The following is a 17,864-nucleotide window of genomic DNA, read 5'->3' on the forward strand; positions in this document are numbered from 1 at the left end:
AGGAGGAGTAAATGTGGAGAGGAGTGTCCAAAATTAATTCAGGGAGCATCCACTCAAAAGATCTCCTGGCATGTATGCCAGAAGTCAGTGGGGATATGGACATATTCCTGGTCTGTCATGTTCAAACCTAAGCTTCATGAAGAAGGCATTTCTACATTCTTAGCTCTCTTCACGGAGGTAATCTGGGAACAGTGATACCTCAAACTATGTGTATACTTCGATCCCAGATTTTATTTATAATACTATTCTCCAGCAGAAGCAGCTAGGACTTATTGGATAAATGGCTAGTAACTGGGCAAGTTTAAGACCCCAGTATAAGGTATCTTGACATCATTTTGGGTCAAGAATTAATAGATGAAGGGCTAAAATAAGGATGTTAACATGTTAAAAAAAAAAAAAAGGTAACAGCTCCAGCATGAATGATCCTCCCCCGGCCAAATATAGAACAATTCAAACATCAAAATCATCAATGATGAATTATAATAGATAAATTAAATGAAGCTATCAGTGTCCATATTAATATAGTTAGCAAAGGTTCATGGGGAATATTCTGGATACATAACTTTGAAGACCTTCCACACAAAATGACATCCATTACAAAGGAGAAGAAATAACTACAGTTGAATCCTGATGGGTACCACTTTACTCATGTGATCAAAATGAACGTGGCCAGTACTAGAAGCAACTGAAGTCACTTCCTACATAATGGAATGCAGCATGAACACAGAGATCACTTTGTGGTATGTCTGCCAAAGTTACTTAGTCATCAGGAAACATAAACTCAAACTGAGAAAACTTAGAATAGACTCTAAGTCCTGATTTTTTAAGAGTCACCATGAAAGCTAAGAAAACACCGAAGACCAATAGAAGAAAAACAGGACAACATACATGCAGGTGTAGCATTTGAAGTCACTGCCGTCACTATAAAGAGCATCATGATAATAATTTGTAAGGCAGAACAAAAGTCAGCCATTAGATAGGAATGGTGTGTCAGCCACACTTTCATGGTTTTGATGCATAGCACTTAGGAATCACACCTTTCTTCTATTAAAGAAATAGATACTAATGCATTCAGGGATGTTCTTCTATTAAAGAAATAGATACTAATGCATTCAGGGATGGTAGGGCTCACAGATTGTTCTCATGTGGCCAGAAGAAAGTTCTTTGTTCTACACCTGTGTTTTGCCCAGTAACTGTGAGATGCCTTTCAATTACATCAAGAAAAGGAAGAAGAATGTGACAGGAATAAAATTGGTTTCTCTCAGGGGTACATTTATGTGTTGTGATTTTCATGTGTGTTACTATCCTGTCTATATAAAAAAACTACTGATAATAAATTTGTTGTTCATAGACCACGGGCTGAGGGAAAAACAAACTTAACTCAATGTTCAGCTGTGTTACTTATTATCCACACAAATTTGGGGGAGATGTTTGAGCCTTCAGAACTTGAGTTTCCTCATAAGCAAATGAAAACAATATAACCTGTAATGGACCACTCAATAGACAAATTCATGCCAATGTCCTTTATCCAAAACCTGCAGGAATACAAGGACAGCCCCCAAAAGATACAGGGACAGGGGACCATGGAATGTCTTAGCAAAAGCATGCTACAGTGAGTCTCTTTGATGACCAAGACCAACAACTCAAAAGGGGACATTTCATGTCTAGTGTTGGAATTTTTATTAGATGGCCCTTGGCTCTTGGAGGGAACTTGTTAGTCTAGATGAGAAAATTTCATTTAAATTATATAAGTGTGTATTTATGCACTAACTAACATATATTATAGTTTTATTTTGTTTTTTATAAGACAGGGCCTCTCTATGTAGCCCTGGCTATCCTGGAAGGTGTCACATTACAAGCAGTCTAGCTTTGAACTCATAGAGATCGCTGTCTCTGCCTCTCAGGTGTTGGTACTAAAGCATGCATGTACCACTATGCCTGGCCTATTATACATATTTTAGGTAAATAATAATGGGTTCCTCATGATGTTTTCAAACATGCAGCTATTATAGCCTCCTCCTGTACTTCTCTCCCCACTCCCTAGTTAGATCTCATTTTTCCCATTTCTGGGATCAGATTACTTGCATACTGCTATTCTCTTCTAAAACTTATCTCTCTATTATCTAGAATTTTAATCTATCTGTTATCTAGAACTTTATCTCTCTGTTATCCAGAACTTTAACTCTCTGTTATCTAGAACTTTATCTCTCTTTTTGCTGATATTTGCTTACTTTCTCAGCATTGTTTTCAAGGGTCATTTTTAATAAAACATAAAATTGTATTTGTTAGCTTTAAAAAGTCTGTTGCCATTGCCTAATTTTCCTCAATATGACTTTCTTACTTCTTGTCTTGTGGCTGTGACAAAATACCTAACAAAGCAGCTTGAGGAAGGGTGGATTGTTTTGTTTTATAGCTTCCGGAGAACACAGACCATCAGGGTGAGGAAGGCATGGAAAACCAAACAGCAAACAATGGTCACATTAAATCCAGGATCAGGAAGCAAGAGCAATTATATCTGTGCCCAGCATTTTCCTTCTTATTCTGTCCAGAAACCCAACCCATGGAATGACGCTGTCCATATTCAGTCAACCTACTCTAGAAACTCTCTCCCAGATCAACCTGGAGACTAACAGAATCTAGAGCTTACCTCTCTCATAGGCATGCCCAAAGGTGTGTGTCTTAGGTCATCTAGATCAAGTTGACATTATTAACCATCACACTATTTACTTCATTGTTCCATTACCCAGTTCTCTATGTTTATGCAGATGACTTGAGATGACCTATTTGCAATATATCTTGAACTCAGGTTAGGTTTGTCAGCTGACTGCATGTTGGTGATTATGGACTGCAATTCCTCTGCATCCTTCTCACCATTTCCTGCCAAAACCGCTCATCTGTCACCACAAACAACTTAAACCCCATAGACTTCTCTCAGGTCTTACCCATGCTGTGCGTAGTGAAGGTGTCAACTGTCCCTTGAATTTGTGTCAATTTCTCTATTTCTTTCATAGTGACTTTTTAATTCAATGTTTACTGAAGTTCCTTGTAAAAATTAAAAATTTATAGTATCTTAAAATAATGTGAATGTCCACTCAACTTTGAGGCATTTCTTTTTTTTGAAAGGCAAGTCCTTCAAGACCAATCTATGCTTCCCAAAATATTCTTGGTTAAAATACTCCCAAAGAACTAATAGAAAAGAAAAGGTGGGGGAACACAAAAGAAGTGGGAATCTATGATGAAGGAAAGAATTTTAAAGTATTTGGATAAATGCTGGGGAAACCCACAGAGACAGATGACCTGAACAAGAGGGAACTCATGGACCCTAGACTGACAGCTTGGAAACCAGCATAGGACTGTTCTAGATCCCATGAACATGGGTGTCAGCTAGTAGGCCTTGGCAGTCTATGGGGTCTCTGGTAGTGGAACAGCATTTATACCTAGTGTACAAATGGACATTGGGAGCCCATTCCCCATAGAGGGACACATGGGGAGTGCCTAGGCCCTGACCCAAATGATGTGACAGACTTTGATGGTGCCCCATGGAAGGCCTCATCCTTTCTATGGAGCAGAAAAGGGATGGGATGGGGGTTGGTGAGGGGCATGGGAAATGGGAGGAAGAGAGAACCAAGATTGATATATAAAATAAGATTTATTCTAATTTAAATAAAAAAGGAAAAAATAATTAGATAATATGAAAACTCTATTATTGTACAGAGGGAGACTTCCTATGTTTTCTCTGCATGAGCTTTTCATGGAGTTGTAAGAGCCCAGTGTAATGAAAATTCTATCTGTTCAGATGGGTGACGTTTTAGTATAGTATGTCTTGTAAGGTACTAGAGTCATTCTGCAAAATCGACCATTTTAATAACATGGCTTTACTAAATACTTCATGTTTTCATGTTTTAAATGTTAAGACATTATTAAATAATACAATCACCCTGATAAGCATTTAAATGTAGTGAAGTATTTCTTTGTTTTTGATAAATTGCAAATAGAAACAGTTTGATAAATGCAAATAAAGATAATTATTTGGATCTGGGAGAGTTAAGTTTTATTCTGTATATAAATTCAGACAGAGGTGATAAGACAAGAAAGTAAAACAAACATGAGAACTGTGAGGAAAACTACAAGAGGGTGACATGACAAACGACACCAAACTGTAGCATGGCTGTTCTACTTAGACCTAATGGAATCGATGTAACACTGATCCACATTGTGTCAACAAGCCAACCAACAAACCCCAGGGGATTAGGGTAAATGTCTTATCCATACTTCATTTCCACTACAACTCAGCACTGAGCTTGGCATTGGTTATTCCAAGACATGAGGAGACAGAAGCTGAACCAGCTGAGACATGGGAACTTATAGCTCACTCCTGCTAACACAGCCATAGAGGATTATCAGGTGGCCTCTGAATGTCAAAATCACCTGGCCATAGCAATTTTCTTGACCTCACTTATAAGAATAGAGAAAGAACAGCAGATCATGTGTGTCCCAAGCAAAAACAAGGAGAATTTCACTAATGTTCTGGGACTCCTTCTGACCCAGAGAAGTCTGAACAGCAACAAAGTAAGTGAAGAAACTCTAAAGACACTTGGAGATGATAACTGTCAGTTTTGACTCTGGCATTTGTTTGCCTGCTATTTGTAGTGACCCATACCCAAACTTTAATTTAGCTATTATAAATATCAAAATCCTTTCTCGTTCACTATTTCCACAGCTACTTTCACAGCTACTCTGACTGCTTGTAAGAGCTCTACATACTGTCCCATCCCTAATGTATATCCTTTTGAAAGACCCGCGAAGAGGTACTTTCGTAGAAGGAGACCCGTACCCAGGAATCAGCGAAACCACGAACTTTGGATGCAAAAAGCAAGAGGCTTTATTGGTGGCGCGCGTACCCGGGAGCTTAGCTTCTGTTAGGCCAAGCCCCGAGCCCCGGAAGGGGAGTCCTTTTATAGGGGAAAAAGGCACAGTAGTAGTCAGGCGAAACGGCCTTTATCTTCTGCCGCGTCCAGATGGCTGACCTTGGGACAGAGCGATCCGGCGGGGGCCGGGGTCAGCCTTGCGCTGCGGCGGGGAAGTGAGAGCCGGCAGCTGTGGGGATCAAGGGTCGGGGAGTGCAGGGGAGGATGTATTCCCTGCGCGCTCCGCCAGCTGCCGACCGGAGGAGGAGGCAAACTTAAAAGAAAAAGCTAAGGGCGGGGGTCTTTCACTTTGATAACTGATCACAATTGGTTAAAGTCATAGTTCAAAGCTGACAAACTCATTTTTCATTCAACAATAAGCCTCATTTCCAGATATTTCGCCCACTGTTTTCTTCATATACTAGTAGTGTTTTCTTATATATTTAAATTTTAGCACTATAAATGATGCGAAGAGCTCTGATGACAGCAGTAAGTATTCAAAATATAACTCATACAGAAGCACAAGATTAAAGACATTAAAAATTAAAGTTTACACAAATATTACTCTTCCAAGTGTGGTTAAAAGTTAGATATTCTTTACATTTGTCTGTCTTTCAGGAAGAAATAAAAACTGTTTTAGAGGCCCTACACTCAGGAAGCACGGACTTTCAGCCATCTTCTTCCCACGCAGCAAGGCAATCTGTCAGAATCCACACTGGTGTTCCATCCGCTATCATGGCTACGTTTAAGCACTCAGAGAGGGGAAGGGACTTTGCCAGCCCTAGTTCCCTACCTATAATATAAGCCAGAAATTCATCCACCTGGAGTAGTGAGAAATCCATCTACTATCGAGCAGGTTTATATATTTCATTGGCTATTTCACACTTGCCCGGAAGTATATTTAAATAGTTAGACGAATCCCATCAACCAAAAGTGCCATCAGTAATATTAACCAAAACTCAAAACATACATTTCTAGCTTCATGAAGCATGACTTTTACAAACAACTACTTATAAAAAACAACAGATTTGTTGATGACCAGTAGGGAGAGTTTTATTAATATGTAACTGAGTATTTGCACTGTGTACCATCTAACAAAGGAATCCAAACTTGAGAATTCCAATTTCTTTATTCAGTTAAAACATTTTGTCAGCTTGAGTTCCCTAGAACTTAACACTCTTTTCACCAGTCTTAGCATCTATGTTTGCATGATGATGCCTTTGTAAAGCTGGCATAGATGTGCATCCCCTGTGGAATGGTCAGGGCTCTAGAAGTTTTTCAAGATGTAAAAGCCCCAGAAGACACTGGTGGAGTGAGGTTACCTCTCAGCAGAGGGGCCCTTAGGGCCACAAGGAGATACAGAGTGGGTCATTAACACAGAAAGAAAGACACGTTTAATGTCAGGTTACAGGGGTCAAAGAGGAGGTGCTTTTTGTTTAGTATTTATGAACCTGCTCAGTAGAAATGTGCCCTCCACTCTGTGTGTGTGTGTGTGTGTGTGTGTGTGTGTGTGTGTGTGTGTGTAAGGCTCAGAAAAAAATGTGGGTTTTTAATGTTTAAAAAGTTCTTTCATTCTTTACTTTCTGGTAGTGTGACCAAGTGTACTGAAGGATCTGATTTTTTTTCACATAAAATAGTTGGCATCTTCATTGCTTTCAGTTTGTGATCTTCAACTGTGCTTATTATTTTCACATAGTGTCATAGACTTCTTAGCTACTCAGCATCTCTACCAAAGAAAAGGATGGTAAGTCTTTTGGGACATAGAATTGCACTTCTATCTCTTTTCAAGCTCTCCTCAGCTCCCCCCCCTCTCTCTCTCTCTCTCTCTCCCTCCCTCCCTCCCTCCTTCCCTCCCTCTCTCTCTCCTTTCTGTCTCACTCCCCTTTCCTCCCCCTGCCCCCCTCTTCCCACCTTGCCTGGCTTCCATCAAGACTCTGTTGATTCTTTTCAGTCTGCTTTTGGAAAACAGCTTCCTAACTAGTCTCTCCATCCACCTTCCCTACTTGACCCAAGGTCTAGAGCCATTAAGAACTCTACATTGTGTTCCCTCCCCCACTCAATGTCATTGCACTGAATGTCTTACTGCCCTAGGGTGACACCGACCTCTAGGAACTCTCTCTTCTTGAGCCTAGCTCAGCAGCTCCTTCCCTCAGCACACACAGACTTGATCACTAAGTACCAACTTAAACCTTTCTGCTCTTTCCTTCAGGTTGGAATTCTCTCTCAGATTCGGCATTTCACATGCATGGCTTTAGATCTTGGCTTCAGTATGTCACTTGAAAAAAAAAACTGTCTACCTCATGCACACACCCAAGACACAAAGGGGAAATAGATTAAGATGTAATAAAGGGAAAGGCACTGATGGGCACTAAGTTACAAAGATAAGACTACATTAATATAAATATGTGTTTTGTTACTTTGGGGCTATGGAATTTTTGTCATTTGACATTCCATGTCTCTGCTTATTACTCTTATGTAAAAATACTTACTTTGTAAAAAATAAATCTGCAAAATGAAATGCATAATCATTGTTATGAGATATTTCCTGAAGATTTACCATGTGCCTATCTCCTCTTCTGAGTAACTAAAAAATCTGGAATTACACAATCCACAAGAAAGGGAGAGGGATTCTTCCTTCATTCTCAAGTTGCCTTGACATAATATTTACTGTCCTGTATGGTTATTGTCTGCTTTGTGACTTTCTCGTTGGCAGTAAAGCACCATAACATGTGTTCACCAATGTACACCCCTTAGCAATCCAAGAGTATCTGTAGTGGACACTAAATGCATAGATTTGACTTAGTTTGGCTATACTTGGAAACACTGGGGGTGGTATTTATTGTGAAACTTTTAACCATTCTGAAAGAGCTCCCTTCCCAGGGTCACTGGTGACTTGAAGTCGCCAAATACGGCATTGTGATAGCACTGCTCTCTTGATTACTCTTGATCTTTTACAAGCCCTCTTCTCTTTGCTTTGAATGGTCAAGACCCTGGAAAGGGCAAGTTTTGAAGCACCATCGTTGATATCTTGGTGTCTCGTAGGTTACCATATGGTATTAAAGCCCCTGGTAGCTATTGAGTCCTTCATTGTCTGAAACAGTCAAATTAACTTTATTTAAAAGACAAAGCTTCTCTGCATCCCACATGCCTTTCGGGAACTTCTGCAGCAGTCACAATGGTCCATAGTGTAGGCTCCAACAGAACAGCACAATAGTGTTCGAGCATCTTTCAAACTCCAGTCTTTCCCTGTGCTTTCTTCTTCTTGGCAGAGTCCTATAAATTCTTTTGGCAATAAACTAGCAATTCATAAACAATTTTCTACCCCACTTCAATCGCCTTCTTTTCCCCTCCGACATAATATTTGTATTAATTATTTGGAATTTCCATACATTGCACCAGGATCACACTTGCTTCTCATTCCTCCCAGGTCCACCATCCCACCCTTGTGCCCTTCCCCTACTCCAAACACAAACAGACAAAGACACCAAGTCCAATTTGTGTTGGCCATATACTCATTGGAGCATGGTCAAACTCCCAGCGCCCAGCCCTTAAAGAAAACTGAGATTTTTCCCAGTACTTACCAAAGGATGTTAGGGTCTTTTTGAAAGGATAAATAAAAAAGAAAGGCGAATGGGTACCTTTCAGTGGGCCCTGCCAAGATATGCCACTAAACAAATACATCACATGCAACAGAGTTAGTGCAAGAGGTTTACTGGGGGAGGGGGGAGCGAAAGGCGGTGTTGGAGTTGGGATGTGAGAGAGGCAGGCAGATAGAGAGATGGGAGAAACAAAAGGAAGAAGAGACGCAAGGGAGGAACAAAAGGGGTAAGAGAAGAGCAAGAGGGGCAAGAGAGGGGCAACAGGCAGGAAAGGAAAGAGGGGGCAAGAGAGGAAAGAGGAGGCAAAAAGAGGAGCAAGGCACAGTAGAGTTAAAAGATGAAAGTGAGCTGCACTCTGACGGGCTCTTTTAAGGGGTGCACATGTCGCTTAGCTGACGGTGAAAGGCACCTGGTGACAGGTGATGATGAAACTTAACTGCTTTGGCGGCAGAGGCAGGCTGCTGCTGTGGTGGAAACTAACAATTGTAAGTTAAAATAACAAAATACCCTAACACAGAAGAAACAAGCACCTCTAAATTGAGGGTTAGCAGTGGAAGGCATACTATGACCAACAAATTTCACGTGAGATAGACATACTAGAAAAAAAAAGGTGAGTAGTGAGATTATTCAAGCAAAAATGTAGTTGTTTGTACAGAACAACAATTTTTATGGGTACAATTGTATCCCTTATAAATTCATATGCTGAGGGAGAAGAGGTGGCTCAGTGGTTAAGAACACTTGTTGCTTTCACAAAAAAAAAGCCAGTTCACAGGGAGGTGTAACTCCAGCCTCTTCTGGACCCCGAGAGCACCTACACTCACATGGACAACCTCCCACACATAAATACATACTTAATTTTTTAGAAAGTCTTTTGAAAATCCTTCTTAAAAATTCACATGGTAAATGCCCTAAACACTGCACCTCAAGATGTAATCATATTTGGAGATTCTGTTTTTACAAAAGGAGAAGACACAATATAGAGACTATCAGAGATGAAGGCAAAGATAAAATGTTGCTTTAAGCAAGTCATGAAATACCATGAATGCCAGCAAACATCAAGAGCTAGAAAGGAGCTTGGAACACATACACAGTCACCTGCCTCCAACCATGGATCCCACCCTGCAGACAACTGGACTTTGGATCCCTAGGATGAAGAAATTCTGACATAATTCATTTCTGTAGCACTTCCTTACGGCAGTCCTAGCAAAGTAACCCAATAGTACTAATTGATTTTTTTAACAAAAATAATGGAGAAATATTATAGAGCTCCTGCTTATTCACTAATCCTATAGCCATTATTTAATAACTACTGTTTTCTGTTCATTGCTTTTTGAATTATTACTCAGTTATTGGAAATAATGATGACAATGGTCCATGACTCTGGGAGAACATTTGTAACTTTCCAGGCACTCCTTTAGGCGCTGTCTGAACTAACTCAGAGATAATACACCACTTGCTCCAGTTTACAGAACAAACCCCAAGGCAGAAGAAAGCAAGCTGTGTAAGTGTACACACAGAATAAATCTCTCTCTCATCTCTCTCTCTCTCTCTCTCTCTCTCTCTCTCTCTCTCTCTCTCTCTCTCTCTCTCTCTCTCACACACACACACACACACACACACACACACACACACACACACACACACGGCATAAACAAGGACTTTTATTCTGAAGTCAGTGGCTAAAATCACAGAGGAATTGAAACTATTGGTTATGTGTCTAATAAAGATTCTATTTTCCTCCCGAAAACTTGTGAAGCCCCTAGGTGTGTACATCTGGGAATTTGTGTTCATAACAGATGTCTACATGACACCTGGATGTGAGCTGGAGACTTAAAGCATAGGCATCAAATGTTTGGATAGTTCTGTTGATTCACATTCTTTCATGCTGTATACAGTATTGGAACTATTTACCTTATTTGAGATGTGTTTGAATGGAGTAAAAATAGCAATCCATTGCTTTTTTCCTTTGTTTTATTAATATTTAAATTAAAGGTTTATTAAAGGAGAAAGCCTAAAAATGTATGTTTGGGTATTTGTGAGTGCCATACATGGCACTCAAGTGTATTAAATAGCCTTGGTGGTGACATGTAAGCTATTTGGTGTATGGTCTGACATAGAACTTAGTAGCTACAAAAAGATACCAGCATACACATGAACATGGAAATATTAACAAACTTACAGATGCTCATGGGCTATCTATGATTATAGGCAATCATTTTCATCAAAATCCAAGAGCAATTTTTGTTTTGTTACCCAGGAGTTGAAAATCCTCAGCTAAGACACTCTTAGATCTCATCTGCCCAAGTTATATTTTCAAATTGTAGCCTCCAGAGTGATGAAAATTGGGAGGTGATTAGTTCAGGAAATCGAAATCTCATAAATGGAATTATTGCCTTCTGAGCAAGATGCCAGGGAGACTCTCGCCCTTTCCACCATATGGAGGATGGAAGAAGCCTTAACTAGATTTTGAATCTGCCTAGAGCTTCCAGTTTTTACAACTGAGAAATAAATCTCTATTGCCTTAAAATATCTAGATGCCCAACCAGACTGGGAGACATGAATTTTCTTTGAGGAACAAAATCATGATTTCTCACCTTATTCCACCATAGGATAATTTGGCTGAAATCCCCACCCCAATTCCATGGCTTTCTTACTGACAGGGATTTATACTTCTATGGCTGCATTTCCAGGTCCATGATTTTTGTCATTTTCCCCAATCTGTGCACCTTACTTGCCACATCTCTGCACAGTCAAATCCACCCACCCACCCACCCCCACCCCCCCCACCCCAAAAAATAAACCTTTCATTCCTGTTAAGTTGATTATCTCCTATATTTTGCCACAACAGAAAACTTAGCAGGGCAGTGGTGGTAAAGGAAGTCCACCAATGCCCTTATGAAAGTATAACAGATACTTATTTGGGGAGCACTCACACAATGAAGGTAAATAACCTCCACAGTCTTCTTCTCCTGGAGGCACAGCGTCTGCCCTGCAGAATGCTAGGACCACAACCCAAGAGAGAGCCTGGGTGAGCCCCTCCTCTTCCTCATAAGGGGTCATACCCTAAGGTGTGGCCATTACCTCAAGACTATTGTCAGAACAAGATGCCACTACAGTAGCACACACCTTTACCCCCAGCACTCGGGAGGCAGAGGCAGGTGAATCTCTGTGAGTTCGAGGTCAGCTTAGTCTACAAAGCTACACAGACAAACTCTGACTCAAAAGAAACCAAACCAAGAAAGGAGGGAGGGAGGAGGGAAAGAGGGAGAGAGAGAGAGAGAGAGAGAGAGAGAGAGAGAGAGAGAGAGAGAGAACTAATACAGAATGAATTGGCAATTGCTTTATCGTACTTGAGGTTCAGATGGCATCTTATTTACTTGTACACCTGCTATCTAATTCTAGTCAGTAATTGTAGTCCAGACTCAGTAATTTTAGGATGAGAAATAAGCTATCTTGAGAAATTTGTGGAATTATGGAAGACGAATAAAGCTCAATTACTTATACCCAAAGGAAATAGCACATTAGTACATTTTTCTAAAAAAAGTAATGTTGGAAAGTTCAACTAATCTTATTTTCATGGATATCATAACCCTTGTTTTCACCTTATTCAATCAGTTGCTGATTTAGGGCAACAAAGTTGTGCAATACTCCACTAAAGGAAGCATAAAAGCAAAACCAGATATTCAGTCCTAATCTGAGACTCAAAATCATATGTTTTTCCTCTGCGTAGGAACTTCAGTTAGGAGCCAATGCACATGCTTAGATGGACCCGCACTGTCCTATGCCCCCAAATTTGAATCAGCTGATAATCTTCTTTAAAGGCTTCTTTCCGTGAGAGTCACTGAAAATCACTGACCTAAAATAGAGAGACACAACTTGCTTCAAGTACAGGGTACTTTAGAAAAGGGCAGTTCCATGCTAGAATGTGCAGTTGAACATCCAAATTCAGAAAGAGTGCCACACTTGTTTGTACAGTGGGAGAAAAAGTCAGGCATACTTAGAAAAATGGTTTCACACATCTTTAACAGCTCAACAAGAATATCGGCTTCTCTATATTCAATATTCAATTATACTAATTTGTTTTCTATTTGCAGGAAAGCCATTATTAGCCTGTCCAAAATTGTCAAAGTCAAAGCGAATTCTCTGTTCTCCCTTCAGGGAGTCTCATATTAAGAAGATCTTATCCACTTACTTATCACCTATTTAAAGTATTTTTTAACTTCAGTGTGATAGTGTTATGAGCTGTTATATTTTTTAATAAGGTAGACTTAAACCTTCTCAAGCTCTCCTGGTTTGAAATGCTTTGAAGATGTGTGTTGAGCATGAAATAGACTCTTGTGGTTTAAAAATCACAGCCATTAATTTTCAAGTGTTTAAAGTTAATTTACTTACAGGGAAATAACTCTCTGTGTGCTTAGTGCAAGCAGAAACCAATTCTACTTATGGTGAAGAGGTGCTCTGTGGAGTCAAGCTCTCCTAGGAGCAGGGCTGGCTGTGATCAGTTCCATCACACCCGGGTTGTGTGACACTGGTGGGCTGAGTGACTATGGTGGGATGTTGAGAGGCCCCTAGCATATCCCATGTAGCAAGTGCCCCCAAAACTGTTAAGAATATATTCTTAGTATTGTTTTGTCCAGTGACATTTGCTAATGAAGACATTCCATAAATGGTTATGGAGGTGACAGAAAAAGCAAATGGGCAGGGACTGGAAGTGAAATATATGGATCCAGAAAAACACAAAGATGAGAAATGGCTACAGAATCCAAACACTGACCACGAACTGGAGGGCCATGCTTCCAAACGGTTACTGTGTTCACTGGAACAAACACAGCATTAAGGCTACGTTTATGAATCACAAACTCTGATCTGGCTAGTGGGTCATGATGTGGACAGAGCAATGAGAAGCAATTATTATGATGTGACATGATAAAAATGGACAATTCCTTCCAAATGTTCAGGCCTGACTCGACCTTCCCTGGGGTCATCAAACAGACTACGTGTTGTAATTTTTAAAATGTAGCAAAGAGAAGTCACACCATACAACAGGATGTTTGTTGGAAGAGGAGAAAGAAGGATCAGAAAAGGGGGGAGCAGAGACTGGTCCCTGGGGACAAGAGGTAGAAGAGAAAGAGAGAGGGTGGTGGGAGAAATAGAAAGACAGCAGGGCCCTTTTAAAGGGGAACGTAATGAATGTGCACAGGTGGTGCTCTTAGTGGCTACAGCTGAGGGCATATCCTGTCAGAACCCCAAGGGCAGGCCAGTACAGTTGCCTGAATACTAACACTATGTTAGTCACCATGGGGTCCATTCAGAAGCCTTCTGTCACTGTGCCAGGTTTGTTTTGAAGAGCTGGCCTCCTTGTGCTATTATGTGCCAGGCACGTGAGGCATTCAGCTGCCTGCCATGCCCACGTTCTCCAAGGCAGATAGTTTTGTTTTCATTTACAGATGAGCACAAACTGAGTTTCAAGAGGTATAAACACTGCCAATGCTCCATGGGGGTCTATCCTCATAAAAGTTACTTGAAAACGGAACAGACTTCAGACCCCATGGTCACTGGTACCCTTCATTTCTGAGATGATCGTGGACACCAGCACTGCAAACTCACTGTCTCCTGCATCCCTAAAACACATTGTTTTACCTCTATATGATGACTTATGATAGATTTCACCAGAAGAAGGAAAATGGGGCTTAGAAGATGTTCACGGAGACATCTGTGGCATTAGACTTGTGCACAGGATGAATGGGTTGGGATTATTAACTCCCAAGTACAAGAATAAGATAAAAACTTTATGTGTACATACATCTGATAACGGGCAATGGAGGATATAGTACATAGGTTTGGGAAAGAGGGCAATATCCTCTTTGTCATGCCACATGTGTTTGAGAATTAAGGAGCCAGATCATTCCATCAAGGGATGAAAGATCTTACTTGTAAATCACTTAATAAAATATGTTTCATTTGGGGAAGCTTAGGGAATGGACTCCAGGGCTTGGTGCACATAGCTTATCTACATAGCCTCTGCTCTATTTGTAAATCAGGAAAAACACGTGAGTTTGAACTTTATGTTTCAAATTAGAATGGCTTTATGAGTGTTTCTTCTGCAACTGTGTCTTCCTTCAAAACAACATCATGAAGGCAAAGGGACAAACTTAGGTACACTCAATTATACAGACAGCTGTAGCATGAAGCATGGAATTGACACAAACGAGCCATGCCACATTCTACAGACTTTGAATGTATAATACAGAAATGTGTCATCATTGATGTATCAACTCAAGGCAGTGGTGAAATGCCAGTTTCTGAAGATCAATTCTAAGAATAAAACCTGATTTTCTCTTTTAATTTCCCTGGCACAATTACAACTTCCTGTCTCCCTTCCCCAAGGGTTCCATTGACTTATAAGTCATGTTGTCAACCTATTTATAAAATGATTGAGTCTATGTTTCCAAAATTTGTTTCAAATTTCTCCAGTATTTTTTTTAGCAAATGTCATGCTGTAGTCAATCACTTAACACCCCCACTTTAGTCAGTCATCTCCAGGTGCTTTGCTTTCTCTCTACCTAAGTCCCAGCACAGAAGACGTGGTTCAGCTAAAAACTGAAGGGAACATTTGATAAGACACACCACTGTCCACTATTGCGTCCTTCCATTTAAACGTTATTTTTAAAATAATATAGATCTTTAACTGAAATACTTACAATGTCTTTGGATTCTAGTTGATGTATTCAAAATCTAAAATAAAATAAAATAAAACTAAATGAAAAACAAAAGATACGATCTTTCTCTGTATCCCAGGCTGCCCTGGAACTCAGAGCAATCTTATTGCTTCCAAGTGGTGAGGGAAAAATTAATCTTTCATTCAAATGTTTTTCTATGCTCATAAACATTACTTATGATGTTTCAGGTTAACTCATTAAACATTTCTTTCTAATTTGAAAAGCAAAATGAGTAAACATAAGTCATACCAAGTAATTACATAAGCCACTCTTAAGGGCGCGCTGTAAAGAAACTTACACCCACTACAAGCACCAAATTGCACAAGCTTCCTCCATTCTTTTCATTGGGCAACTTCGCAATGTCGAGCGGGTCTGTAAATGTTAAATTATTTTTTTCTGAATAATCTCAGAGATTTTATTTCATATCACTCCTTTGAAAGCAATGTTGCAAAAATAAAAAATATAGTTTCTTTTTATGTATGTGTTTTTATGAGAAAATCTAATTCCAAATGTGTGTTCAGGTACATGCACATGGCATTATCATGCAGGCAGACCATTCATGCTTATTTTTAGCCCTTTTTGAACAGCACATCTTCTGTCCCTCTCCAGCCTTAAGAATTACAAGCAAAGTCACCCATGTTTCTCTCCTTCCTCCACTTTTGTGATACATTCAAAGATAATGTCTATTTTATGATTTCGTTGTGTCAGAAGTGGCACAAATCAGATTCATAGCAAATTGCATTTCATCAAGAAGCGTACTTTAAATTTTTACTTTACATTTTTAAATAAAAGAGGGAATAATCATTTTCAGCCTCTTCCTCTTACAAGATGTGAGCTTTCACCTGCTTCGTGTGCTATGCCTGTACGTGTAGACCTGAGGATGCTCAGCATGGGTCATTATGGGTGTAGCCAGTGTCTCTGCCTCTTGCTGTCCATCAAAAGGGGTGAAGATGATGCCCATAGTCTCCAGAGGCTTGGTCTTTGAAGACATAGAGCTTCCTGATTCCACAATGACATCTAAATCACAGGCAGAAACTACCCCAAAGGCTATGTGCAGGGCAGCTATATCCTCAGTGTGTTCTTCTCCTTGTGTCCTTTGGACATCCCTCCATCCCACCTCCCCCCTTTTCCCCTTGAACAGCTACTTTCTGGACCAGCCAGATAATCTGTAACATTCTTTCATTTTTTTATTTATACTATTACAATGATAGAACCAGACCTTTCTCTAAGGAACTTTATGTTGGAGATCAGCACTAAGAAACCAAGATCCAGGGTTCTGTGCTGACTCTTCCTAGGTGCCTGTGACTTTGGCTCCTTTCAGTGCACAGAGGTTTGACATATCCCAAATTGGATATACACACTCATATGCTGATTCCAAGATGGAAAACAAACCATACTCCATACTTAAGAGTTCAGAGTATCTTTGGCTTGAATGAGCATATATCCCATTTTTTCCCCATTGTTTGTTTTGTTTCCATGCCCAAAAAGCTGTCTTTTCTTATATATTTTATTGACATATAAGATGTGATATTTTGACTTACTTACATATTAGCTAGTCAACCTAACATATCCACACTTCAAATCCCTCTATTTTAACTTATGGAGAATGCATTGCTGCAGTTGTTATTTCTAGTGCTGGGATTAAATTCAGGGCTGGTGCCTGCCTTGAGCTAAGTCTGCAGCCTCTGTGATACATATGGTTGCTTATAGTCATCCTTTTCATTAAAGAGCAGTGAAATAGCCAAGCAAGGAAGAGAAAAATCACAGATGATCTTGTCACATGATCAAGAGAACAATAGTTACAGACAGTGGGGACAGTGAGAAAGGCAAAGATGGAGAGAGGCTGGCTGACAACATTATACTTAGACATAAACTCTGGACATATGAGAGAAAATATGTGATGCTTGTTTTCCCCAATCATTACTCTTGTTCCTCTCCCCTTAGCCTCCCTTATACTTTTATGTTTTATATACAACGCTATATGTCACATTCTTATTATAACTATACATAGTATAATTTTACATGACATATTTTTATATAAAATCTAGATTCTGCATGAGAGAAAATGTATACTTTCAGAGTCTGGCTTATTTCACTTAACAGTGGCTTTTTCATGCAAAGGGGTGGTTTCATTGTTTTAACTGCTGAATAGAATGTATATGAACCATATTTTTTAACCTGCTCATCTGTAAATGAACATCAAGGCAGACTCCACACCCATGGCTAGCATGAATAGTGTGGCATTATAAACTGTAGGTACAAGTATCCCTGTGATACTGCCGACTTTAATTTCTTTAGGTGTCCGTCCAGTACAATATCTGGATCTTATGGAAACTGTGTTTTGATTTTATTCAGAAACATCTATGCAGCTCTCCATGTTTATAATTTACTTTCCATACAAAGCTTCACCTGTCTCTTTATCCAACCTGTGAGCTATTTATTTTCTCTGGAATAGCTAGTCTCACTGGAGTAAAATAATATCTCATTGTGGCGTCCCCTAGTGATTAATGACTCTGAGGATTTTTTGTATAGCTGTAGGGTAACTGGGTTTTTTCTTGTGAAAAACACCCACCCTGCCAATTTTATTAAAGTGTTTGTTCCTGTGCTACTGAGATATTAGCCTTTGCTCCAGAAATTAA

Source organism: Cricetulus griseus, chromosome 2 (assembly GCF_003668045.3).
Source record: "Cricetulus griseus strain 17A/GY chromosome 2, alternate assembly CriGri-PICRH-1.0, whole genome shotgun sequence".
Taxonomy (NCBI): domain Eukaryota; kingdom Metazoa; phylum Chordata; class Mammalia; order Rodentia; family Cricetidae; genus Cricetulus; species Cricetulus griseus.